The sequence below is a fragment of the Seriola lalandi genome, unplaced genomic scaffold, assembly GCF_002814215.2.
Source record: "Seriola lalandi dorsalis isolate HSWRI2012SDOR001 ecotype SW California unplaced genomic scaffold, Sedor1 jcf7180002054879, whole genome shotgun sequence".
Taxonomy (NCBI): Eukaryota; Metazoa; Chordata; class Actinopteri; order Carangiformes; family Carangidae; genus Seriola; species Seriola lalandi.
In genome coordinates, this window is record NW_019525432.1 from 29,150 (window position 1) to 54,721 (window position 25,572).

General features: G+C 41.5%; 1 protein-coding gene and 1 long non-coding RNA gene across 3 annotated transcripts in view; one reads left to right on the forward strand and one right to left on the reverse strand.

Annotated features, from left to right (window-relative positions):
* Positions 1 to 10,268, reverse strand: part of LOC147817838 (uncharacterized) — a 12,495-nt gene extending 2,227 nt beyond the window's left edge. Inside the window, exons 1-2 of the long non-coding RNA XR_015438625.1 lie at positions 10,224 to 10,268; positions 1,899 to 2,084 (exon numbers count right to left, since the gene is read on the reverse strand). This is a non-coding gene — a long non-coding RNA (uncharacterized LOC147817838). The remainder of the gene's footprint in view (positions 1 to 1,898; positions 2,085 to 10,223) is intronic.
* A 3,065-nt stretch (positions 10,269 to 13,333) lies between these two features.
* The window catches only part of LOC111671475 (CMP-N-acetylneuraminate-beta-galactosamide-alpha-2,3-sialyltransferase 1-like), a 58,751-nt gene continuing 46,512 nt past the window's right edge, over positions 13,334 to 25,572 (forward strand). Inside the window, exon 1 of one of the 2 annotated variants that reach the window (XM_087179912.1) lies at positions 13,334 to 13,506. The gene's annotated coding sequence lies outside the window, so the exon portion shown is untranslated. The remainder of the gene's footprint in view (positions 13,507 to 25,572) is intronic. The other variant, XM_023428574.2, reaches the window with a different exon arrangement.

The following is a 25,572-nucleotide window of genomic DNA, read 5'->3' on the forward strand; positions in this document are numbered from 1 at the left end:
GGAGGGAGGGAGGGAGGGAGGTGGTGACTCCTGTTTATTTCACGGTTGTGTAAAAGGACTGTTTTGTGTAAAGTTGTGCAAGGATTTTTTTTTGTAACAAGCCCCCAAAGCACAGTTTTCCCTTCAAGCGACGGCGCCGCAGCACATCACACACCGAGGATCAATTTTAATGTACAGTAAGAAGCATAATTATTCTCTCAAGCTTCAAACAGAAAGAAACAATCACAGTAAAAAAAAATGTAGGTCGCACATGACAATCTTGCAAATGCAGATCATTAATTCATTATTGTGATGTGGAGGCTGCTTTTGCAGTTGTGTCTAAATGCATAATTAATCACCGGCACTGAAGTACTGCAGGAAAATTTAGACTAATGAGAGACAAAGGACGTATAAACAGTATTGAAATCAAATAGCAAGGGGGAAGTGAGGAGGAGGAGAAAAGGTGAACATCACGCCTGCGTGAGTGTGTAAATTTATTTTAGCCACGATTTATTTGCAAGCCAAGGTCTTGCTTCATAGTCTCCTCTCCAGTAAAAAAAAAAGGGAAGTCAAGTAGCATGACGAGATTACACGGTTGGAGGGGATTGCTTTTCACACTTGTGGAACCTGAAGCTGAAATATGCTGGTACACAAAAAAAAACCCCCAACCCACAGAAAAGAAGAAGACAAAGAAAGAAGAAGTCACATTCTGTGTCCCGTCATGAGTGACACTAAAATAAATATATAGAAGAGAGAGAAAAAAAATTGATGGATTTTAGCGGCGATATGCTAAAGCTAAAACTATTTTAAGCCACACAAATCAATGTAATACAGAGAAAAATCAATGGCTGCCGATTGCGTTCTCTCACAATATACAGTTTATTGATCTGCAGGCTACTGTCTGAGATACAAAAATTAAAACCTCTGGTTGGATCGGAGGGTAATGATGTCTGGTAGCATTTGTGTTAATGTCACAGCAATCAAATGGACACATTAAGGCGTGAAGTTGTCCCGGCTTGTGGCGTAAAATAGAGGCTGGATAAGCCCTCGTCTTCCCTCGGCTTGGTTCTGTTTTCACATATTCAGCCCCAGCTCCCCAGACACCGACAGAAGGAAGGGATGAAATCCCGCTGTGGGAATGCTCCCATAAACCCTCGTGAGATCCCGTCATCCAATCCACTTCCCCCCAACTACAGATGTGGGGAATTAAGAGATAAACAGAGTAGAAATAATCCAATTACCTCTAATGGGCATGCCCACGACGGAAGTATCTGAGGAGGAAGTGTCTTGAATCCTCCCAAAGCCTGCTCTTAACTACTGTGGCGGTGTTTACATAGAGACACTTCCAAGGTGACGAAGCATGCAAATTTCTAACAGCTCTTAAGCAGCAGCTCAGCTGTGGTGAGAAATTGAACTGTTGAAGTTTTTATTTTATTTTTTTTAAAATCACTATTATTATCCTCTGTATCTTCACAGTATCTTTGTGTTGACTGTTGTGGCATTTTAACACTGCGTCATCCAGAGGTCACTTGTCAGTCAGACACTTTGGCCAGAGCCAAAAAAATGTATCTACCCAACTGGTCTTCTGCACATTTCACACTAGAATATAAAAGAGAATCGTGTTTACGCTGAAAGATTTACCCAGATTCAGGCGTTGGATGAGAAGTGAAGGGATCACCAAAGTTATTGCAGTTCATCCTGAGGGGGGCGTGGGTGTCTGTGTAACTGTCATGGAAACGTCCAATGGTCGTTGAGATATTAATGATTGGACCAAAGTGGTGGATTAACTGACCGACCCTGAAAACCTGCTACCGTGGCTTAAAGACACTGTAACCTTAATTATTGTGCACCTTTGGGTTATTTTAATTATAATGTACTCCTAAGAGGGTCGATAAAAGTTTGAAAGTTTGAAAGATTACCTTCTTGCCACAGTTATTGTCCGAGCCGTAGTTGGGAGCGCTCGGGTTCGTTTAGCCTGGCTCGTGTCGAGCTGCTGGTCCGGTCCTCTCTGCTGAGGAATGACGAGGCGTTGAAGTGGCGTTCGGATTAACTTCTGGTTCCCTCATCCTGAAGTCGACGGGTTTTTCTGTTTGGGTTTGGTTCTGCTGAAAAATAAAAACATGTAAATATCATAAACTTTTATTTTTCTTCAGTAATACAAAAGCCCAGGTAAAAATCCCATTGTCTTTCTGTCGAGGGAACCAGGGCTACGCTAACATCTGGGTTGAGCCCCGGTGGCAGGTACCATGAAGGCTCAGCCCTAACTGCAGCGTCCCGGGTTCAAGTCCGACCTGTGGCCCTTTGCAGCGTATCATCCTCCCTCTCTCTGACTATTCTGTCTCTCTCTCTCTCACTATAATAAGTTAAAAACTACAAAAATACGTCATCCCACCCGATGACTACATCACACACAGGTTACCCACAAGGCCCCTGCCATTAAAGGGGAAACATTCTCTACCTTGTACGTGGCACTCAGCCCCAACGCACCAGCTCCTCACCAAACTATTGCTAAGGAAAGCTGGGCACTGCACAAACTTTACTCCAACAGTTGGAAATAGTTTGAATTTATTTACTGGTGACAATTTTCAGCAGTGGATTCACAAACATTTGGTTCACTTGTGAGTATTTCTGGCAGCAGGAGTCAAAATTGAGTCAAAATAAACTACAGTGTGTGTGTGTGTGTGTGTGTGTGTGTGTGTGTGTCTTCATGGTAATGAAGGAACATGTCACCCAGTGCAACAATGTGGTTCACTGATGTGATTTAATAGTTTTTGGACAACAATGGAGCTGTGTGGCACAGAGGAATAAGATATATCTGGCTTTGGAAACACACACAATACTTGTTAGTCGCATCATTTCATTGTTGGGTCTTTTTATGGGATCTGCTGACAAGAAAATTATGTTACTAACCCCCCACGCGCTGTAATGAAAATGTATCTCTAATATAGAATATATTCCAGTCGTCTTCCCACATGCTGAGGGAAACCTGTGCATCACCCCCGCTGGTTTTTCACATCTCGTTAGGTGGGAGGGGATCAGGTTGACACACTGGTCCAAACATATTATGACCAGCAGCCATCAGGTAGCCCAATCCCTTGTGTAATGCTATTACGACGTCATGAGACACCCGGGGCGATGCACACATTATTAGCTCCTATGCAAATCTCATCCGGTGAGGCTGGTGAGCAGAGACCAGGCGGGGGCCTCCTCACTGAAGATCTCCGTCTGTTTATTTCCCAAAAACCTTTTCAGATGGCAATCGCACAGTAGATGCTTCAACAGTAACTGTGAAATCTGTAAACAAATACACACCGAAACTCTCGTTATTTCAGCAGCTTTCACATGTTTGACTAGCGGATTTTAATCCTGATGTTTGACACTGCTTCATTGCCAAACCAATTGACGGCCATTGGCCGCTGAAACCTGCAGTAATCCCACTGCTAAAAGCTTTGCTCAAAGAGTTTTGTCCTTGTTATGTTTACGTTTAGGGGGATGAAAAGAGGATCAGGCGAAATCGTCTATTGACCATTTTCCCTGCAGTGTTTGTCCTCCAAAGCCAGGTGTTCAACATGGGAAATAATGACGACTGGATGAGGCGGAAAACTGCTCAGACTACAGTGCTCTCCTGCCAGGGACATGCTCACAAAACACACTCACAACAGCCTTGTGTCCCATTGTGTGCTGAAAGACCATGTTTTTGTTCGGTACTTTAATTTTTATGCTTTAATCTAACATTTATGAAACACTGACACATCCTTCACATCCAAGAATGATGAGCATTGCTTTATATTAGCCAGCTGTCCCCGATGGCATTGCAGGCATTTGGAGTATGGTGATGGTCCAAAAAAACAACAAAATACATTCACTGTGTCACAATGGGTTTTTTAAAAATATATTTAGTGCTGGCATTTTTTAAATGTTAAATGTTTTTTAAATTCTACAATGTAGTTGAACAGCAATTTTTCATTTTCATATTAACAACAGATCAAATGACTGTGTAATGTAATAGGGCAGCGGCTCCAAACCTTTTCCAACTCATGGCCAACTAGAAAACCTCAGCGATGTTGGTGTCCATAACAATATAGAGGCCAAATAATACATCCTTTTTTATTTTAATGAAAACAATTCAGGACTGAACTGAATACTGAATTTATATTTTTGAAAACATTTAAAAACATTATTTATTATATTTTTTTATTTTTTTATTTTTACCAAAGTTATACTGTTAAGGAATTGATTTGCCAGCCCACTTGCAATACCTTCAAAGCCCACCAGGGGTAGCCAACAGGTTGAGAGCCACTGTGTGTTGCTTGTAGTAACAAAAAAAAAAGTGACTTTTTAAAAGGACGTTTTACAGGTTTTAGAGCTCACAACCTTTCTGTTTCGGTTCGGTCTCATCGCGCTCATCATCTTCGTTTCCACTCGAAGCCGCTTTGAGAAAAAAAAAAAAAGAAACTCTAGCAACTAGCTATTAAACACAGTTGAGCATTTATAATTTAGATATTTTTATTTTATTTTTCTAGTTTTGTAGTGAACTGAATGTTACAGCTTGAAGCAGCAACAAACTGAATGTACTGAGAATGCCCCAAAACAGTATTTACGTGACAAAGCCCTCTAGTGGCCGTAGCAATTATAACAGGAGTAAAAGGAAGTCAGGTGACATTGTTATATAGAGTCTCTACAGGGAGAAGGTCGGGATGACGACAACGAAACACTGGACGCCTGAGACCATTGTTTGTTTCCCAGTAGTTACAAACTGATAGTCAACATTGTTTATTTTAACCGCGACTGTAACCATGACAATATATAGGTCTATAAAGGCTATACGTCTGACTTTTTCCGTAACATTCATCCATCATCTTCAGGTTCAATCTCTGTTTCTCAAAAACATAACACCAACAGATTTATTTTTCCTTAAGTAATAAACCGCTGTTTAGTGAATGCGTTCCTCATTCATGTTTTTCAATCCGTTTCTCTGCGCTTTTCATATTTCAGAGCCCTCTCGAGTATTGTTGTAAATTGAGTGTTGTGACTAGTCAGTGTGGGGGCTGCAAAGATAAAAAGACAAGGCAGCAAAAACCCCGGTGTATCACGACGACATAAAAAGATCTCGAGTGCACTGAGAGGATTGAAAGCTTTTTTCTGCGCAGACTTGTCATGTTCTGTGGACGAAGTGCTAAATTAAATACTGAAAAGACATCCCCTCTTTAAAACATCCGCTGTCAGGAAAAATTAAATCTTGCCCTCTCACTGCCTCTCCCGCAAGAAAAAGGCACTTCAAATTAAAAAGCACAGCTACAAACATGGCAGCCGGGACCAAAAGGTGCCTCCAGTGTGTCAAATGTCAAGCGAAATGCCAGAAAGAGTCCCTTAATTCAAATGTAGGCCACGTGACTTTTGTCTTAACACTGCCCGTCAGCCAGACGCTGCAATATTACCTACAGTATATTAATGGAGCTGCAGTGACAGAGATGACACATAGTTAATTCAAAGGAGCTGTGTAAAAGTCAGCACAGTACGATCTCCTTTGAATGTTAATACTGTAGATACACACTGTGCTTTTAAGACCCGTCCTCAGGTCTCTGCGTGAGACACACACTCGCTCCCAGTGCGGGCCTCCCAAGTGTACATGTCAAACACACTTTGAAGTTCTTAACAATCTGGCAAAAGAGCCTGTTAGTACCTCGGCAACACCGCTGCACTCCGGCTAAGAAGTTGAGAGAATGAAAAGGAAAACAGGCTGGGGAGAAAGGAAAGAAAGTAAAGACAAAAAAAAAAAAAAAAAACCCACAGGAGGAAGAGGAGACACGAGTGAAGGGGATGGGAGACTGCGGCGGCATCTGGTCCCAGAATCCCCACAAAGTTGTTTTGATCCTCAGGTATATTTTGTGTGTGTGTGTGTGCGTTTGTGTGTGTGCGTGTTACAGAGGTTTTGTTTTGTTCCGTCACTGTAAGCGTCTGTGTATATACTACAAGTTGGACAAACTTCCATGAGACAGATGTGATAGTAAATGTAATACGATATAACGAGGTGTGAATAACGCACAGATGCTTAATCTCTAAATCTTTGCTTAGAAAGTATTCCCTCATTTCTGAAATTCATTATTGTGTATTGCATGTCCGGGGTATCCAAGATGTTTTTTACATATTACATATTCATTTAACTGCTCTGTAACTTTTTCTGTAAATTTTACCTCCCTACGTTACTGTTTCAGAAAATACTAGAATCAGTTTTAATAAAACCAACACGTGTAGGTCAGTATATTATTGTAGAAAGCGAACTCCTCCTTTCTATCATTAAAACAGAACATTTTAACATTGTTGGACTCTCGATGGACAGTTGAAGAAAAGAGGCTGAAAAATCAATGCAGCAGAATCAGAGACCCTGTCAAAACCTGGTGCCACAACTCGACCACCAGCAGTGCGATATATGATTTGGACGTGCTACAGCAGAGGCGGCTAATGTAGCCTTGGGCTTCAAGCCTCAAACAGAGATGAGCAGCGGGCTACAGACGCCTGGTAATCTGTCTAGCTATGGGGGAGGCGGGGTGCTATTGATATGACCTGTCAAAGGCAAATTGGGTAAAGATTATTCATTTTAGGTTGTCCACTGACCTTAAACTAACACGCTAACACAATGTGCTAAAAACAAAAACCATCTGGCACATTACTCTGAACTTTAGTGACTTTGTGATGCTCTGACTTTTCCTCTGGTGCCATCAGGTCAACATGCAGCTTTGTTCACTACATAACTGCAAACCTCGTGATTTTCACGTCAGTACCGACTGTGCTTTGTGTTTGGTGCTAATTAGCAAATGTTAGCACGCTAATGTGCTAAACTGAGTTGGTGAACACGGTAAGCATGCCTGTTTAAAATGAGTATGTTGGCACTGCCATTGCTCGTTTAAGTTTGAGTACTACAGCTTCACACAGCCGGCTGCAGACTCTTCTCTTGATTTCGTTTTTTAAACCTCCGCACCGGCGACTGTTTTCGGGTTGTCCGTCCATATGTTTGTCCATCCGTCCCGTTCTCGCAACACCTTCACATAACTTCTTCAAATTCAGCACAAACACATTCACAGGACAAACTGATTAGATTTTGGTGGCTAAAGGTCAAAGGTCAAGGTCAGCGTGACCTCATGAAACACTTTTTAGCCATTACTTAAGACTTTCACACAACAATCATGACAAAAATTTCCCACAACCTGAAACTAGTCTGAGTGGCGGAGGCGTACAACCATCTAATCTTCCATCCAATCTTTTCCATTTTATACTCTCCATGATCTTTCCTCTTGCACCACCATCAGTCAAACACGCCCCCCTCTCACACAATTATAATCATAAGCTAACAGGCACTTTTCCTTGGTCTGAGCAAATTCACGCTCCCATGTGGATAAACCCTTGTGGTTTATCCACATGGGAGCGTGAATTTCCTACTTTAGCTCCAACCTGAGGGACATTTTAGCTCCATTACCAATAAGCCTGTACAGACCTAACGGGGATTTTTCACACTTTTCAACATTGCTTTCAATAAAGTCTCTGCACTGTTTTCATGAACTTAGCTCTGCACGATAATAAACAACACCCCACGATCAATTTGGACTCAGAGGGGCTTGAGACATGGCAAGTGTCACACCACGCCAGTAACCCATGTGACGCCCCGCGCTGTGGGTGTCAAGGATCGACACCATAGGTCCTCAGGAACAAAAACTACTCCGAGATCAAAAGCAAAGGTTCCTCCGAAATCAATTTTCACAAGGCGACACAAAAGACACAACTGCTGCTTTAGCCGAGATCTACAGGCTGCATTTTTTTTTTTTTGTCTTCACTCTCGCAGCTCTCAACACTTTTGATAATGATTTTTTCCATCAACAAGACAGATTCAGACGCCGTCCTCAGAGACCCTGCTTCTCATCTCTCCTCAGAAGCCGTGTAGCTCTGCAACTATTTTTACTGACTGAGAACACTTGCTACTTTTGATTACATCCCCAGTACTCAGTGTTCTCCTCTTGAGCCTGTCCAATCAATCCACATGTCTTGCATGTATGCACAAACACATGCACACACACATACACGTACACATACAACCGATTGCCCCTACGAGCATAATATAATTGGACAAAGATTTGAAATAATGGCATCTCCCAGTGGAGAGATAGTTTTTCTCCTGGCAGCAGCGAATTGATAATCTGCTCTGTGAAATCCTCCTGGGGTCCTCGCTCTCATGTGGAGCTGCTGCTGAATTGGTAGAGGCGGCATTCAGGGCCGCAACACTCAATTCTCCATATCACACCCCCTCTAATCCTAATGGCTAATAGCTGCACAGCCACAAAACAGCAACATGCAAATAAAGCAATTAATTACATGACACGAACTCTAATTTATTTGTTACAGTATCCACAAATCTTGAGTAGTTTTCCACTGCGAGGCTGACTCCAAAAGTTTTCGCTTGATAATCTGAGAGTTTTGTGATGTTGCACTTTCATGACAGTAAAGCTTATTTGTCTCCGCAGGTTGTCATGTGGATTCTTCTCCTTAGAGACCATTTTATCATCCCAGCTCCAAGGCTGATCATTCTGCTTGACTGTACTGGAGGAAAAATTTAAGCATAAACTACTGAGAAGAAGCAATATACATGAGTTCAGTAGCAGACAAGTTTAATGTTCGCTGTTGGAGAAGTGAAGGAGAAAAAAAAAGAATGAGTAGGAGGAGGTGAGACACCCATCCTTGGAGAAGAGCCAAAAAGCATCCCGGTTCATTTTTTTTTCACAGGTGTAATTAGGAGTGTATGCAGAACACACGAGAATGAGAGCAACACTTTACACACACCGAATAACGAAGGGCGCACAACCTCGGAGTCGACAGCTCCTTCACCATGAAGGATCTGTTGAGGAAGAGCGATAGTGAGGAAGCTTCCCCACCGGAGAGTAGCGCAACAAACTGGTAATCCTTTTGCATTGTGAGATGAGATACTGTAGTTAGCCAAGTGACCTTGGCTCCATGTGAGAAGGATATTGCCAGAGGGCCGTACGCCTCATGCTGGGAGATATTGCTCTTTGGCGCACAGACACTGCAGCTAAAACCCAGCGTGAATGTTACTCTGTGTAAAAAAAAAAATAAAACAAAATAAAGGTCTTTTCGTCTGGTGTTGCACACTGTATACAGCACAGAGCGTCTTTTATAAATATATATATATATATATATTTTTTTTTTTCTTTATGTTATTTCAGTGGAAATGATCCATCTGTTATCTTTCTCTCATAGTTGAAACAGAACAGATTTCCTCCACTCTGAGGATGTTCAAAACCCATGTGAGCCAAAACTACAACCCCAGATTTTGAAATTAATTAACTTATGCTTCGTCAACCTGCCAGACACTGTACCAACTTCAGACATGGAAAAATTGCTAGCATTATGAACTGATTGAGCACCTTGTACCTTTTTTTTTCCTGCGACTCTTCTGAATATATGTTCGGCTTTCCTTGGGATTGGTCGCACAAGGCTTCCACTACACTGACTTATTGCAAAACCAATACATTGTAGATTTGATATATTCCTGTGCCTTGGGATACATTGGTCCGCATAAGTGACTTGAGACAAGAATAAAAAATATTGTCCTGGCTGCTAATCTATGATGTGTAATGGCAAAATAAATAATCATGAAAATGCTGACTGCAAGCTGTTTCTGTGGCAAGCGCGCGCCCCAATTCACAACCAATAGACACAATAAAAAATAAAACTCATTTGAAGGTACAAATCCTGAAGTTTGAGACCACAAAATCTATCTTCCATTCATTGTTAATTGAACATCTCCAGGCTAGCATGTGAAAAGAGAATTGTTAATGTTCACAGTATTGATTGGCCCGGACCAATTCAGACTAACACTGGCAGTGCTGCAGAACGTGCACAAATCCAATCTTGTCCCTTTTTTTTTTTTTGTAATTACGAGCTGACATTATCCACTACATTAAAATTTCATGACCTGGGGACAAAGGCATGCCACAGAAAAATAAATCAGTCGAGGCTGTCAATCGAAGAATGAAACGGTTGAGCTAAATTCTAAAAACTTTAGAAAAAGTAACCTTCAAAGCGACTTTGCCACATAGATAAAGTTTCTAACTGACAGCTAACTGAATCTCTCCCCTGAACAGCGACACTCTTAGCTTAGCAACTATAGCAGGGCACGGTGGGTCTGTCAAGCTTTGGATTTCTCCACGTGGTGATGGAGTGAGAGTAAAACTCACCTCGTAAAGAGTCTGGAGGGTGGTGTCTTACTTCTTCTTCTTTTACCCCAAAAACACAAAAGCAAAAGTGTAAGAAACTGATTAAACAGTGTGGTTTTCTGCTCTGATGTGAGCTGCAAACTTTAGCATGTCCACCTGAATAACACATACAATAGTGAACAGACATTACTTCCAACACACATCACATCACTACATTCATTTGTTGGGTTAGACGTTACAACAGAAACATCCATATTGTACTAGTATTTCCCTACCGTGTGGAAGCTGTGCGAGGCATCTGTGTTTTGGCTAACGTTAGCTGCTAAAACATTAGCAGTTAGCTGCTAAAACATTAGCATCTCTGTCCTGTTCGTTTGGATTTTTGGTAAGTTTACACCTCAGTAACACAAGCCAAGTTATGTTTGCCACACACATTAGTCCACGTTAGCCTTAAAGTGAAAACTGGCTGTTTATGAACACATGCAAAGCTACACAGTTAAACAGACTTAATAAGTTAGAATGAAATAAAAGTCGAATCTCAAAAACTGACCTTCCTGCCACTTAAGACTGATTCCAAAAGTGAGTCAATCGCCATAAACTCCCCATGTTAAAATGCCCAAGCAGAAATAAACATGTTTACAGCCTGATACAAAAAAAACAGTTTAGGTCTCTATAGCGAATTTTCCTACAATTTAATTGTTATACAGCTGACCTGTCTGAATTTTGTTAAGGTGTTACAGCCCTAGTGCTGTGGTTGTGTTTTGTTGTTGTTGCTCTCTCTCCCTTCTGCTCCAGGTGTCGCCCCTCCTCCAGTGGAGCAGGTTAGGTGCACGCAGCTGCTTCCACTCACTAATCAGCAGGAGTGGAGGGAGGGAGCCCAGCCAGTGGGCCAGTGTGTGAGCAGTGTGTGAGCTGTGTGTGAGCTGTGTGTGAGCTGTGTGTGGGCTGTTACTCCTTGCTGTGTGACGGAGAGGTGAGGGTGTTGACATATCTAAGTCAGCCGTTCACTTTTGTTCTTTAACTCTGAGAATTATGCATAATATGGGAGACGTCAGGGAGGCTACGTCCATCTCTCTTTACAGACTATGACTGCAACAAAAGGCCATAGATCAACCACTGATAAGGATGCTAACTGTTTTCCTCAGATATACAGATGTAGCCTCAGTCTTTTAGTGCAACATCATGCGTGTAGCCATCAGACCTTAATCAGTTTTGTCGTGTCCTCACAGCGCCATGTAAGAGGTTCCTGTCTACTCTTTATTTCATTTTTTATCATGAATATAACAATTGAATGTAGAGGTACAAGACAGAGTCATTAAAATGTTAAACACAGTATTTTGAGCCAGTGGCTGAATCTGGTGCGAAAACCATGGCAACAAATGCCACCATATCACCACCATCATCACCACAGATATCACGCCAGTAGCGAGAAGAGACCAGATTTTACAGTGCAGCACTCTGAAGCCAGCTCTATTTCTATTACTCTGCTCCCGCTGTAACCATGTTGTCTGCACCTCCCCACTCGCACACTCCATTCCCACTAGCCCCCGACACTCACACACACACACACACACACACACACACACACACACACTGCCAGCAGCCATCATTCCTCCCTGTATGTTCAGCTGGCCTGTCAAGTCCCCATCCAGCCAAGTGCCCACCCATCTGTTGAGCCTAAGACAGCATGCAAATCCCAACCAAGAGAGGAAATGTTCTATCAAATGATGAACTTATCTGCATGCAAACAGTGACTTTCCAGGGCCTCTGGGGTCCAGGGCCCCAGGGCAAGCTGCAGAGATCCACGCACAGGCATCTCATTGCAATACAAAGTTACGCTGATGTAACACAGGCTACAGTCTTGCCCTTGGTTGAGCAAATCATGCATTTCCTTTCAACTAAATACATTGCTATTTTCATCTAAGTAAAGTATGCTTTTATGGTAATTGGCTCGAATTGCGAACAAGGGTTAATCCAGTTTGTTCCTGTGTGCATTCAGAAAATATCTCTAACTGCAGGTTTGTTTTTGTTTTTTTTTTCCCAAGCAATTGTATCTCGTGTTTCAACTTCAATTATGAGCTTTGTGATGACACAGGAGGAGTGTGTTTCTTGCCACTCACACTTGACAACTCTGTGTTGGGAACAAAAACCGTTCTCACAGGCTTTGAAACACCTTTTAGTGTAAAATAAAGGTGGCTTATACTGTAAACGCTGATAAAAAAGAATTTGTGACATTTAAAAAAAAAAACCCTGTGGAGGATTTAGTGTGAATGTTGCCAGTTTTCATGAAGCAACCACATTATATTTGAAGAACTAAATGCTTTTTTCCCGTGGCCTCGGGGGGTGAAGGTAAGCAGTCTTCTGGCCGAGGGCTTCAGTCTGACCAACATGTCTCTGCAGGCCTGAGGCTATTATGGCTGAGTGAACTTTAGCTCGAGTGAGTTCACCCCGCTTTAGACTCACTGCAGTTAAGCTACCAGTCACCTCTATTATCCTATTAGTCTGCCACACTTATGGAAACAAGCTGTAGTGATCCTGTAAGCAAATTTAGACGGAAAGACTGCAAACAGCCTGTAGACGTTTGATGGATGAGCCCCATTAGGGAAATTATAGGAATATTACAGAGGGCATGAGGAATATTATCTTTTATCAATCAAAGCCTGTAATAAAAGTCTAATTATCCCCAGTTTGTGTTTAATAAAATAAAACCGGTGCAATTACAGTAAAATATAAGGAGGCCCATAAATACATTCTTCATTACTATATGGGAACTTATTGTTCATTCCAGCAGCAATAAGCTGGAGGCAAACAGCAGGACCTGGTCACGCATGCCAAAACATCCTGATGTGTGTGTGTGTGTTTGCGCGCACGCACGCGCGTGTGTGTGGGGATGCTGATGGGGCGTAGCAGTGTTATGCCCCTCATGGTCAGCGCTCAGGAATTAAAATGCATGGCTCTTATTGCCTTGGAGCGAGTAACGGTATACGCGAGGAAACTGTTCCCATCCTCCTCCTCCTCCTCCTCCTCCTCCTCCTCCTCCTCTTCTTCCTCCTCCTTCGCAGGAAAAAAAAAAAAACGCATGGACGTGCTTGCTCCACGAGGGGTGTAAACCTGCTCCCGGTGTTTTCATATTCAAACAGGCAGCGGTGTGAGGTTGCCAGTTTGGAGCCTGTTTTCCCCTTAAATTGGAGCCTTCAAGCTGAGACTGCGCTGACTCTCTCGCTCCTCGTCCTCCGCGGAGCCGCCGCCGCTACACCGCACGGAAATAACGAGACTTCACTCAGCAGCCCGGGCTTGACTTTAAGTGAGTACCGAAACACAACGCATGATTTTTTAAAAATTTTTTTTAACCCTGTAGCGATAACCTTATATTCTAATAATAGCTTTTAATCTCAGTCCTTTAAACACATGCAGGATTAAAGTCTTAAAGTGTTGCACTGTAACTTTCTTCTGCAAAAATCCACACAACCATCAACACTAATAGAAAGCAGCTGCATGCTTTTATTGTTGCCTTTGTTCTTGATGTTAAAAATCACACATGCAGATTCAAGAGAGCAGATATCATTGCTTATGATTTATTTTACAATCCCTACCTATACCATTCATAAGGTCTTAATATGCGCATGTTTGAGTCCATTTCTCTTCAGTTTCTTTTATGTTTTCAAGAGCAACTTCTTCCATTTTGAGGTCTGGTTTTGATTTCTCGGCTTTAGATTCTTTGGTTGGGGGGCTGCTGGCAAACTCATGCACTGCTCAGCTTTCAGACTTCAAAAGGACCATATACCGTCCACTATGTGCAGCATGTGGACCAAGCCTGAGCAACTGTTGAATGTACAGCAGAGAGATGTCTGTGCTGGACACGTTACAGTAAAATGTCTTGTGTCCTGGAAGCAGCCTCATTAAGTAAAAACAACAATTTCCTCTGACAGAAATCCTTTTAATTTGCTGTAAACATTAATCAATCTGCGTTTCATTGTCGCCTGAATATCCCAGTGTGAGCGAACACCAGGTTTATGGGTTATGAGTTTTGTAATGATCCCCTCTGCTGTGTGTTTTGTATGAGATGTCACCTCATTTACTAATGAAGGTGTCTACAGCGACGCTGGTCAATTTCCCACTGAAACCTCCCCTCGCCATTATAAATAATAAGCAAGTAGAATACATTAGCTCAGTCAGTTCCTCATCACGCCTCCGATCAGATTGGATGGCGTGACCTTGGGGGACTGCGCTGCAGCATTTAGAGAGGAGGGTGGCAGAGATGGAGATGGGGGTGCTTTGGTGGCATCCATTATTAAGGAACCCAATTACATTTGGAAATTGTAGTTGCCATAAGCAATTGCCATTTGTTACACCACATAGCATGGAGGAGCTATTTTCAGAGAAATATGGATCGTCCTGATAATGTGCGCTTCAATCTGTCTTCAGCGGGGGGCTTTCTCATCTGTACATACTTTGTCATTTAAAAGATCTGCGCGGTTCCTCCGGATGGAAGTCCTTTGTGGGCTCCCTTTAACAATGGAGAATGGAAGCAGCAGTGATTCACTGTGAAACATGGCAACTCTCACCAGCTGCCAACCAGATGAAGACATGCTGCAAGGAAAAGTCTGATGAAATTGCAGTCGCAGTTGTGCTGTTTGTTTCCACTTCAAAGCACGCCGCGCTCAACAGAAACGTATAGCCGCTCCACGAGGGCCGCTAACATCTCATTCAAAGTTTGTGCGAGTTTCCTCTTAACGATCCAGCTTCCAGTTTTTTTAAGGTCTTTCCTTGCGAGGTATTTCCTCTGGTCTTTAGCTTTCCGCGGCACGGAGGCTGAGTTAAGTCAGTGCAGGCTTTAGAGTAATCAGTTATTCAGCTCTGGCATTCAGACTCCAGACAGAGGAATCCCCGTGGCTCACCACAGACCCAATCAGACCCTTTAAGTATACAGCTTTACAACAGGCTCTGCGACCAAGGCTGCAGCAGCAAACAGCAGAACTGTCCGGTCCCTCGGGTGGTGGTGGTGGTGGTCTGCATGTCTCTGCAGCGTGTACAAGTATATTTCACTAATAGTAAGTGTCTTTTGTTCAGGCTTCTCGGGTTGGTCACACGCTCTGTCTTCTTCCCTCACTGTATTCCCCTTGGACTTCTCTCTGGTTTTTTGATTTGCCCTCTGTTTCCACTTAACAGTTCTGGCTATTTTCCAAGGAACACCTCAGCACCATTTTCTCCTTTTTATTTTTTTCTTTAAGCTTGAGCAGACTTCTTCAACTGTGGGCAGACGCAGAGAATATATGGCGTTTTGTTTGGGGTTTTTTTGGCATCTGAGCATTTCCAAAACAACATCTTACTGTATTTTCTCCACTTGGGAGGTTATTGCAGATGATTATAGAATGACAACTTAAACACGACCGCCTCCGCAACAAAGAAAGCCATCCTGTGATTGCTGTCGTAATCTTTCCCCAGTGCAATCAGGGACGTCGAGACTACACATCACTCCTGCAATTAGGCTTGTCAAATTGCTGCGTGGCTTTTATCTTTAACTACGTGTTTGATAATGCTTATTGGCATGTTCCTTTGGAGGAGCAGAGGAAGGGAATCCACAGCTGGTGCATTTCAAGAGGGATGGATGCATTATGTAAAACCATACTGTACTGTGCAGCAGATGTTTCTCTCTAGCTGCACATCCATATATCTCCATATCACAATGTCCTTTGGAGGTTTTTATTTTTTTTCTCCTTCTTTTGGTCCATTTTGATGGACACAGGCGGTGTCCTTGACTTTCATCATTTTTGTTGTGAAAACAAATTGTCCTCGCGCTGTCCTAATAGTTTTTCTGGTGCAGTCGTTTAGGCTGAGAGGGTGTGTCACTCCTTCAGTGTCATCATCAATGTAAAGCATCTTCTGTACCCTTTATTCTCCTTTCGGTCATGTTGACAGGACTGCAGCATCTACGACCTTGTCAGGAAAGCTGCCTTCATTCTTTACTAGAATAAACTCCGCTATACAACATGTATGTCCTCATTCTGCAAGGCTTTGCCCAGTATTGTCGTCACTTCCTGCATGTTTTTTCTTAGTTGATGCGTCTGTCTTCAGCAGGGTTTTATTTAGCAGCTGAAAAGGAAAAAAAAAAAAGATCCTGTCAGTGGGCCTGACATGCATCCTTTCTGTGGGTTTATTTGAAGGGAAGGCTAATTGTTATGCCTCAGAGGTCCATTGTTAATTAGAAATTATCTCGGGCAGCTCTCACATGGTCACCGCTCTAATTGGCAGTCAAAGCTGTGTACCACCTGGCCTAGCCTTTAACTCACCAGGTGCTCCCAGCAAAACCGTCGGCCTTGGCATTATGTGGCTATGGCCTCTTAAAAGAAGAGCGAGAGAAGAAGAGAGAAAGAGGCAGGAAAGGAGAAGAAAAGACACTGAAGAGTGTGTGCGACATGCTGTCCAACTTTTTCTAAAATGGCGGTGCAGCAAAAAATAAAAAATGACAGCAGTGAAAAGGTTATTTCATGCTACGTAGCAATACAATCCTTTTGAAGCCGGCATGGAAAAAAAAGGGGGTTCAGAGAAATTAGTGTAATCTTTTGATGCACATGTTGTCGCATACATCACACCTCTTTTGTTTTAAATTTCCAATGCTGATGTGGGGATGTGGGGTGGCAGCACATCAACCCTCCGAAGAGCCTGTGCAGGTTTGTGAATGTGAACAATAGCATGGCGTTGGAAAGGTGCTAAGTGTTTGTTTCATTATCTGTGTATACAGGGTAAATTAAGGATAGTGGGTCAATCACGTGATTAAGTCTATTTGACATTCATGACGCTGGATGGATGTTGAAATCGATTGAAGGAAAAGATTTTCCCCCCTAAAAGTGAATGCACATTATGTCTTTTATTCAGTGCTGAGCTGAAAACTGTGGAGAAAAGGCAGTGATTTAATCAAGAGATAGTGCAGCTGCTTTTCACAATGAATTGGAAACTCACACCAGAAACTCACGGGGTAATCTGAATAGCGAGAGATTCTTCTACATGTGCATGATTGAGAGTCGTACTGTGTCTCCACTGTGGGAGAAAACTCACCCATGACCCTCACAAATCTTGACCCAAGACCATGGGAATCATAATGTTTTTTCCTAAACAAACAAACCTCACATAAAATGTGCCTTGCATCACTGTGCTCATGAGGACAGAAGAGCTTTGTCTTCTCATTCCACAAAGTCAATAGGTTTGTTTTGTCTCGCTGCTCCTGCATTTAAAGTTCACACAAAGTCTCAAATGTGCCGTCCCATTGTTCTCTAATCACAATGGGAATTCGAAATGCACAGACAAAAGTAAGACAATGTGATAGAAGGTTGATGGGTAGAGCAGAGAGTGGCGCTTTAAAGTGTGTTGTAACTGTGTTGTGTTCGCAGCCTAAGGCAGAATGTGTTAACGTTGTAGAGCAGAGGATGATCTAGATCTGTGTGGATTTGTTGTTGCCATTTATCTCTCCAGGAACTGTTGTGTTCAGGCCCAGAGGATTAGCGGCATGTGTTTTCTTATTTCAACCCACAATGGTATATACAGTACCATATACATATAGGTACATACAGGCTGAGAATAAATTCAAGGAAAAGTGTGTGTTAGTAATGTGATGTTCCCCTACGAGCCTCCAGACCATCTTCAGTTCTCCTCGACATAGATTCGTATTAAACGTGACTGGAGGGATGAACAGCGTTCTTACAAAAGTCCCTCGTTGGGTGTTTTGCTGACGGTGCTGGGGAACGCTGTTTAATGCATCACTGCAAAATCTCCCATAAGGATTTAACCACCTAGAGGACTCCTACAATCCCCTAAAGGAACCTGAAGCTGAACCTTCTGAAGGTTCTCGACAACCTTCTCATGACTAGTAAAAACAGCTTAACTACTCATAGAACCTCCTCAATGACCACTAGAACCATCTCTGTCATCTCAATGATCCCTATAAGTTCCTAAAGGACCTGTAGAACCCCCTGCTTGACTACCAGAACCTCTTTAATGCCCACTGCTAGGACTACTAGGACCCCTTAAAGTAAAACCTTCAAAAAAGACCCCTAGAAATACCTAGGGGACCTGTAGAAACTCTACAATGGACAATTACAACCTCCTGACTCCCCCCTTAACCTTCTAAAGGACCACTAGAACCTTGTCATCGATCATTAAAACTTCCAAAACGACATGTAGAACCTTCTAAGTGACCGTTGGAACCTCCAAAAAGACCCAATAAAGACTCCTAGAGGAACTCTAGAACCTCCTCACTTACCACAGCAACCACTTAAAAGACCTCCTTAAGGTCCACAAGAACCTTCTTAGTGACCACTAAATCCTGCAAAAAAAACCATTCGTAGAACCTCTTCAGTAACCACCCCTAGAGCAACCTTAAGTACCTGAACCTTCCCATCATAAACTACTAGAACCTTGTAAAGGACCCCTATGACCTTCTTAAGATTCTGTAAATAACGTGGTGAATGAAATGAAAGTAAAACACAAGCCTCAAGCCTAGGCGTTTGCTTTGATTTGTTATCTGTCTGAATACACACATGCATAGTACATTACCCAGGAGAAAATAAGCATTTCTACATTATACAGCATGTGTTTTATCAGCGAGTCTGTGGAAGCAACAATATTAAGTGTTAACAAAGTTGCAAACGTCAATTAAAAAATTATAGAGAGTGATAGAGAAGCCGAAAAGTATAACAAAAATAGTATATCACTGGCTTATACAGACTAATCATAATAAACAGGCATATCACTGCTATAATTACTGACAGTAGAATCATTACTTCCCCTAATGCTCCACTGCTACCGTCGTTAATAACAGTTCATTAATTAAACATACTATGGAAAACAGCAGCTCTGGTCTGTGAAAAGGACTTCTCCTTGACTGGACCCACAGAGTTACTGAGTGAGGCTTAATTTTGCTCTGGAGGTCATTTCAGGAATAATGAGCAGGAGAAATGTAAATACTCCTCTTTGCTTAACTGCCGGGGCACTTAGAATACCTGAGACAAGCCAAATTTGAGATTTAGCCTGATAATGAGCTGCTTATTTTAATACAACCAGGACTGGTGGGGTGAAAATGAGGCTTTTATGCTATGTTAAAAAAAAAAAAAAATTTTTTTTACAAGTGCTGTAGGCTATGGGCGAATGCAGGTTTCAACGGCACATTTTTTTCTGTAGTTTTGGGAGGGAAATGCAAGCAAAAGTTTAGACATTTCGATTTAATGAAATAGCTCTGATGACAGCAGAGGAGCGTGAACTAAAACACTGAAGTTTTTCAGCTGAAAAACCAAAACAATGAGTTGACAGACACTATAATGTTCTGCAGAGCTGAAGGAAAATGCAGAGCTGGGTAATAATTCTCTGCGGATTCTTCACAGCTTTCATTTATAAGTAGTCGCACGGTCCATTGTTAAAATGAAAATATTGATTATAGCTGCTTTAATGCACGGACATTAGTTTGATATTGATTTTTTTCTCGGTTCCCAAAATGCTTTAACTGTTCCTCCTCCGCACACATCCTGTATATACACGTTCCCTTGAGGGAATGGTCTTCAGATAATTCCTAATAACACTGAGAATGAATCATTGCTCCAAACTACTCAGAACTGCCTGTTAACCGAGTGACTTTTAATTGGCTGAACAATGTTTCTGTCTGCAGTCTAGCTGGCTATACGCTGCCAAAACTTCTACAGACAGTCCTTGAAACCCGTCAGAACTGTTGTAGGTCTTCATCAGAGCACAACACACATGCTAGTTGGCTTCTATAATGGTTATGAATAATTACTGTCTTCAGTAATTCTGTAATCAGTATTGGAAGTGCATCTGGCTGGCTTCTGTGTGGATATGACCACGGATATCAGAAGTCTACAGACTCTGTCTAATTTTCTAGTTTTTATTGCCTTGAAGGCTGAAATGAAAACCTATTAAAGCAAAGTTGATTTTTCCCTTTTCATTTGGATGTGGTGACATAACGAGCAAAAGGTAAAAATGAGAAGCAGCTAATTTCTGACGATGTATTAAAAACTGGAAATGAAAACTCTTTGGTTATACAATGATGAACACCCTGCACTTTCAGCTTTGATAACACCCGTGACCTTTCTGGATAAGTTTCTACCATCTGAATCGAGGAATTGCTTCCTTCAGACTGAAAGAGATTTCTCTATGCAGACTCCTCGTTGGATCAATCCACACTTTGTTCAAAAATCCGGGATAAAGATCTTTCTTTTTTCTCAGCTGGTGGTTGATTTGGCTTTGCGCTCTGGTTTGCTATCAAGTTGAAAGATGGAGTTCTTCTTTGACTTGAGCATTGTGTTTTTGTTCCAGAGGGCAGCAGATTTTTCCACCAAAAACTATATATGGAGCCATTTATCTTCCCCTCTACCCTGACCAGACCCCCCGTCCAGCCTTGTAGCATGATGCAGCAGCAGTGCACTTAAAGACGCACGCCAGTGTCATTTAAGCTGCAGTTATAGATTGTTACCGCTGACTGAAGTGTACTTACGCCCCAATCATTTCCGAATGCATGCTTTTTTTTTTAGAATAGCTCTGCATGTTATCATTCAGTGGGTTTGTTCACCCACTGCTTTTCCATCACCGTGTCCTCGGGGTCCTTGGAGGCACTGAAATGTCCACGGATGACACATCGAACGAGGGTCTTTCACTCAGCTTCTCTTTGCAACACTGCTGAACTGTGTAGGGTTATTGGCGTCTGTGGCATTGTGTGTCCTTGTTCACTGTTTCTTCGTTTTTCATTGTGTTTAAAAGACGACGTCAAACCAACAGAAGCCTCATGGAAGAATAATTAATTGTATTTACATCCAATGTGCAATTTTCAAATCACAAAAGCCACAATTTTAATCAGGACTGACATAATTAACAAGCTAACAATGTCTTAGCAACTTTGCAAGTTTTAAACGGCGGCTGCTGATTTCACCACCAACAACTGTCCCCTGAACATTCACTCAGCTGCAGTTAATTAGCGCTAATTACGTGAGTTGGCAGACGACCACAATGTTTTGTTTTTACACTTCAGTTTTTGGACGTGTCAGTCAGTGAGTTTTAAGGTGCTGGGATTCTGTTAACTAACTCTTGGCAAGAATGAGTGTACTTCCCCAAAATGCTCAAGTATCATATCATAAACACATCATATCTGTTCAAATTTATCTCCTTTATATCTGTCTCTTATACACATCTATCCAGAGCTGTGAAGCAGTCTGTCTTGTCACCCTGTGATGTTAATATTAACGTTAGCTCGAGCAGCTGCTCTGCAGAGATGTCAGCAGTATCATTAACTGCTATAAAAACATTTTCAGATGTGACTTAACGGAAGTCGTTAAGAGAATTACTCTCCAGCTGTGCAGCTGTTGTCAATAAATATATATCACAACTTTACAACGTCACTATTTCACTCAATATTAATAAGTAACTGTTATACAATAAAGCCATGTTGTGATGTCTTAATTAATGTGAGCTATTCACAATATTTTTTCTGCACTTAGAAGTGGACTTTTTACTTTTTAAGTTATCAAATGGTTTAATTTTGCATTTTAAAAAATGACACAAAAAGATACTGACGTACAAAATAAGATTTAAAAAATAAATGGAAGAAAAACACAACACACAGACACAGAATAGAATACAAATTGAATAATATATTATTCAGTGCTTAACATTGGCCTGGATGTTTTTTTAGGTGAAGGGCAACGTCGTCTTCACCATCAAATCTTTCGGGAATTAAAACCAAGAAGTTAAAACTTGTTTTGGGCGACCCTAACACGCCTCTCCTCATCATTTTGAGACACTGAGTGCATCCTCTTGCATAATTAAGATGAACTGGATGTTATTTTTAGGAGGCAATGGTGTCTGTCTTGCCACCTGACCACGCAGCCCAGAAACCTTGTAAAGATGCAAATGAACGGTTCTACCCACAAAATGAGAAGACTGCAGCGCGCAGAATAAGCACTGTTGTTAATATTGCTTTTGGCCTCTTTGCTTCACTGATGAGCTTCTCTATGCACAGTCATTCATCTCAGAGGAACCTCCTGATCTTGGCGAGATCCTGTCACTGTATGTGATTACAGTTTCCATTGTGTTTCAGGCTGTGTTAACGGACTTAGAAATCTTAATTTCCTTCTTTTAATCTCAGCCTAACATCTGTGAAGTCATGGTTTTACTTTTTTTATTTTAGTATTTAGCACCGCTGGTAATGCTTAATATTACAGACAGCAAATTACAGTGTATTTTTGGTGTATTATGGGATCTTTATTCACCTCAGGGCTAGAGAGAACCAACAGGTAATGCCACCCTGTTTAAAGATCCCATATATTACACTTTTAATGATTAATGACTATTACCTTGCCTCAGTTAGTATTAGCATGTTCGCTCTGATCAATGAAGGCCAATCCTGAGATTCAAAATCAGATGTGGATGAATGTTATTGCACCTTTTCACATTAATATAATGTAGTCTCTATCTATTAGTAGTCGCCTTCCTCCTTCTTATTTTTACAGTTTTTCTGGTAGCAGGCAGAATTTTTATTTTTCCCTCTATACAGTAGCTATAACAAAATGACAAAGCTGTGATCCAAACCATTACTGGATCGTGTATAGAATAATAATAATAATAGCTAATTATATATAATTATAGTGACGGCAAAATCAGTTTGAGGCATGATTTTAAAAGTTCCCTCGTTTCCTGAGATACAAAATGTCAACATGTAAACAGTAGCCTGCTGCTGGAAATCCGGTTTTTGCTTTAAAACTCGTATCCACCGAGGGAGCGGGTGAATTTGCAGCTGGTGGCTTTTTTCTGCACCTTTTGATTCACTGTTGTGCTGGACTCACCCACTGAGTTTCACAGCGTGTCAGACTTCATCTCATTTCTTACAAATGGAAGCACAAACTAGCGCCTGTGTGGCTTTCAAACTGTGTAGTTTTCATTTTCATTGATCAAACAGCTAAATTCGCCTGTGAAGCTCGTGTCACAGATGTTACTATCAAAGCCGAGCTGTGGAGAAGAACACAGAGCAGCGGAAATGAAACAGACAGATCTTCACCTCCAGCTAATCAAATGACCTGAGTCCATGAAAAGAAAAGAAAAAAAGTTACTTTACACTGTTGGATCCAGTAAATAATAAATCAAATATAATTTTCTCATCATGCAAGTAAACACACGCAGCCTCTTTGTCTGATTAGGCCAAGTCATCTCATAGGGGCTAGTAATCAGCTTAAAGGATAATACCACCATTATTGAGTTTTTCCTTATCTCCAGTGGCTAGTGATCTTCTGTATCCGCCCCTGACGATTTCACACTGCTATCTACAAATTTGAATTTAACTTATTTTATTCCTCTCGTTGCCTCCTGAGTCCATCAAAAGGCTCTGACTTAATATTTTGTAGTTATCCACCAGTGAATGTGATGAAAGTAAGCAAAATGAAAATCAGCAGTCACTCAGGCTTTTCTTGACCACGCGGCGCTGATGTTCTCACTTCCCCCTCATGAAAGATGCTTTCACGTTTAAACATGACCTGAGGGCTGAGTCGCTGTTTCGTGATTTATAGTAATAACTGTGGCAATTAATATATTGTCATTGATGGAATCAGGCCTGAATCATCGACATGCAGAGGATGTTTGTTGCTGAATGAATGGAACGAATGCCATTTGTGTTTTTTATTGCGGCATACGCAGAGAGCATCTCTCAAAATCTTACATATGTATATATATATATATATATATATATATATATATATATATATATATAAAATAAAAGCCTGTTATCCACATGTGCTTATCTGTCAGTACAATCAGGTTTTTCCTCCTTTAAATCTTAAAATCCCCACATTTGATCATATCCTTTTGATCACTATGGTAACCACAACAACAATAAATCGAAAACAAGGCCGCCAGCACCAGAGAAACCACAGCGTTGGTCAATTCCTTTCATTTTTGACCTTGAAACTAGTAACGTTACGAAGCAGTCCCAACTCATGCATGAAATCATAACAGCTACTGAGCTCACATGTAAACACATCCATCTCCCTTACAACCCACCAAACACCTATTGCTTATAAATACCAGAAAAAAAGGAAGTAAGAGGACCTTGAGTTTTGAATCTTTTGTGAAACAACCTGCTGTATTTATCCCGACAAGGACTTCTTGTGGCAGTGTGAACTGGGTGGATGGATGGGTTAAAGCAGAGTTTGGAAGGAAGGAAGACTGTGTTTCTTGTCTCCTACCAATAGTCGACATTGTTCTCTTTTAACCACCTGAGTTTGATCTTGACCTAAACCTTAACCAGATCAGAAAGGTATCGACAGATGGTGTTGCCCCTCTAATGCTTCTAAGAGATCAGAGGACACTAGTATGGAGAATTTTAAAAGGCAATAATCTGTTTTGTCATTTAGTTCGGAGGATTCTTTAAAAAACAAGAAACTATAAATGGTTGCATAACGTTGGCGAGACACTATGGATTATTGCCTGAACGAACAACACGCTGGCTGTTGGACAGATGAGTTTCTAGCAAGTTAGAAACTTGCAGTTTGAGCAGTTCCCACATTATGAACTCAGCCCAGTATCCCTTTGAATCCCGTCCATACTGGGCAGTGCCACACCTCACCATTTATACGTCCAATGGAAACACTCAGTGCCAATGCAGGAAGCAGCATGTCCTTGATGTACTGTAATGAAAAGCGAAGGTGGGGAGGTTTTTTAGTAACTGTAGGTATGTTTTAATTGACTAACCCTAATTACACCATGGCTATCGCTTTTTTTTTGATATAACCACAATCTTTCCATAACCTTAACGACACTGCAGGTGCCGTGCGCAGCTTTTGTAGAAAGCAACAACTTTAAAACTGTTTGACAGACCGATGGCAAACAAATGAATGTTCAGGTTTTTGCAGAACACTGACCTTTTTGTTTGGCCACAGGGTTTTTATAAGCTATGGTGAGCTTGTTTGAATATTATTGCAGCAGTATAGCCTTGACTGAGACTGCTGTGGAACAAATAGATCTGAACTTCACTGCAGAACAAACCTTCCTGTCTTTGTCTGTCCTGCTTCTTTTTTTTTTTTTGCCCACAGTCTTCTGTTTTCTTTTTACTTGCTTTCTATGTTAAATGTTGTACATTTTTGTTATTGTCAACAATTCCCATGAAAAGTCCAAAACCAACAATGTGTTACTCTGTCTCTTAATAGGCACTCAGCCCCAAATCCATTGGTTCCTTGTGAGGACATTAATCTTTTTTCTTTTTTTTTAGCAGTTAGACATATATACTACATATGTGAGGGGCTGATATAAAATATACCACTGTGCACATGTTTATTGCAATGGATAAACGTGTCACAGTGCAGAGGTGTGACTCCCTGATGAGGTA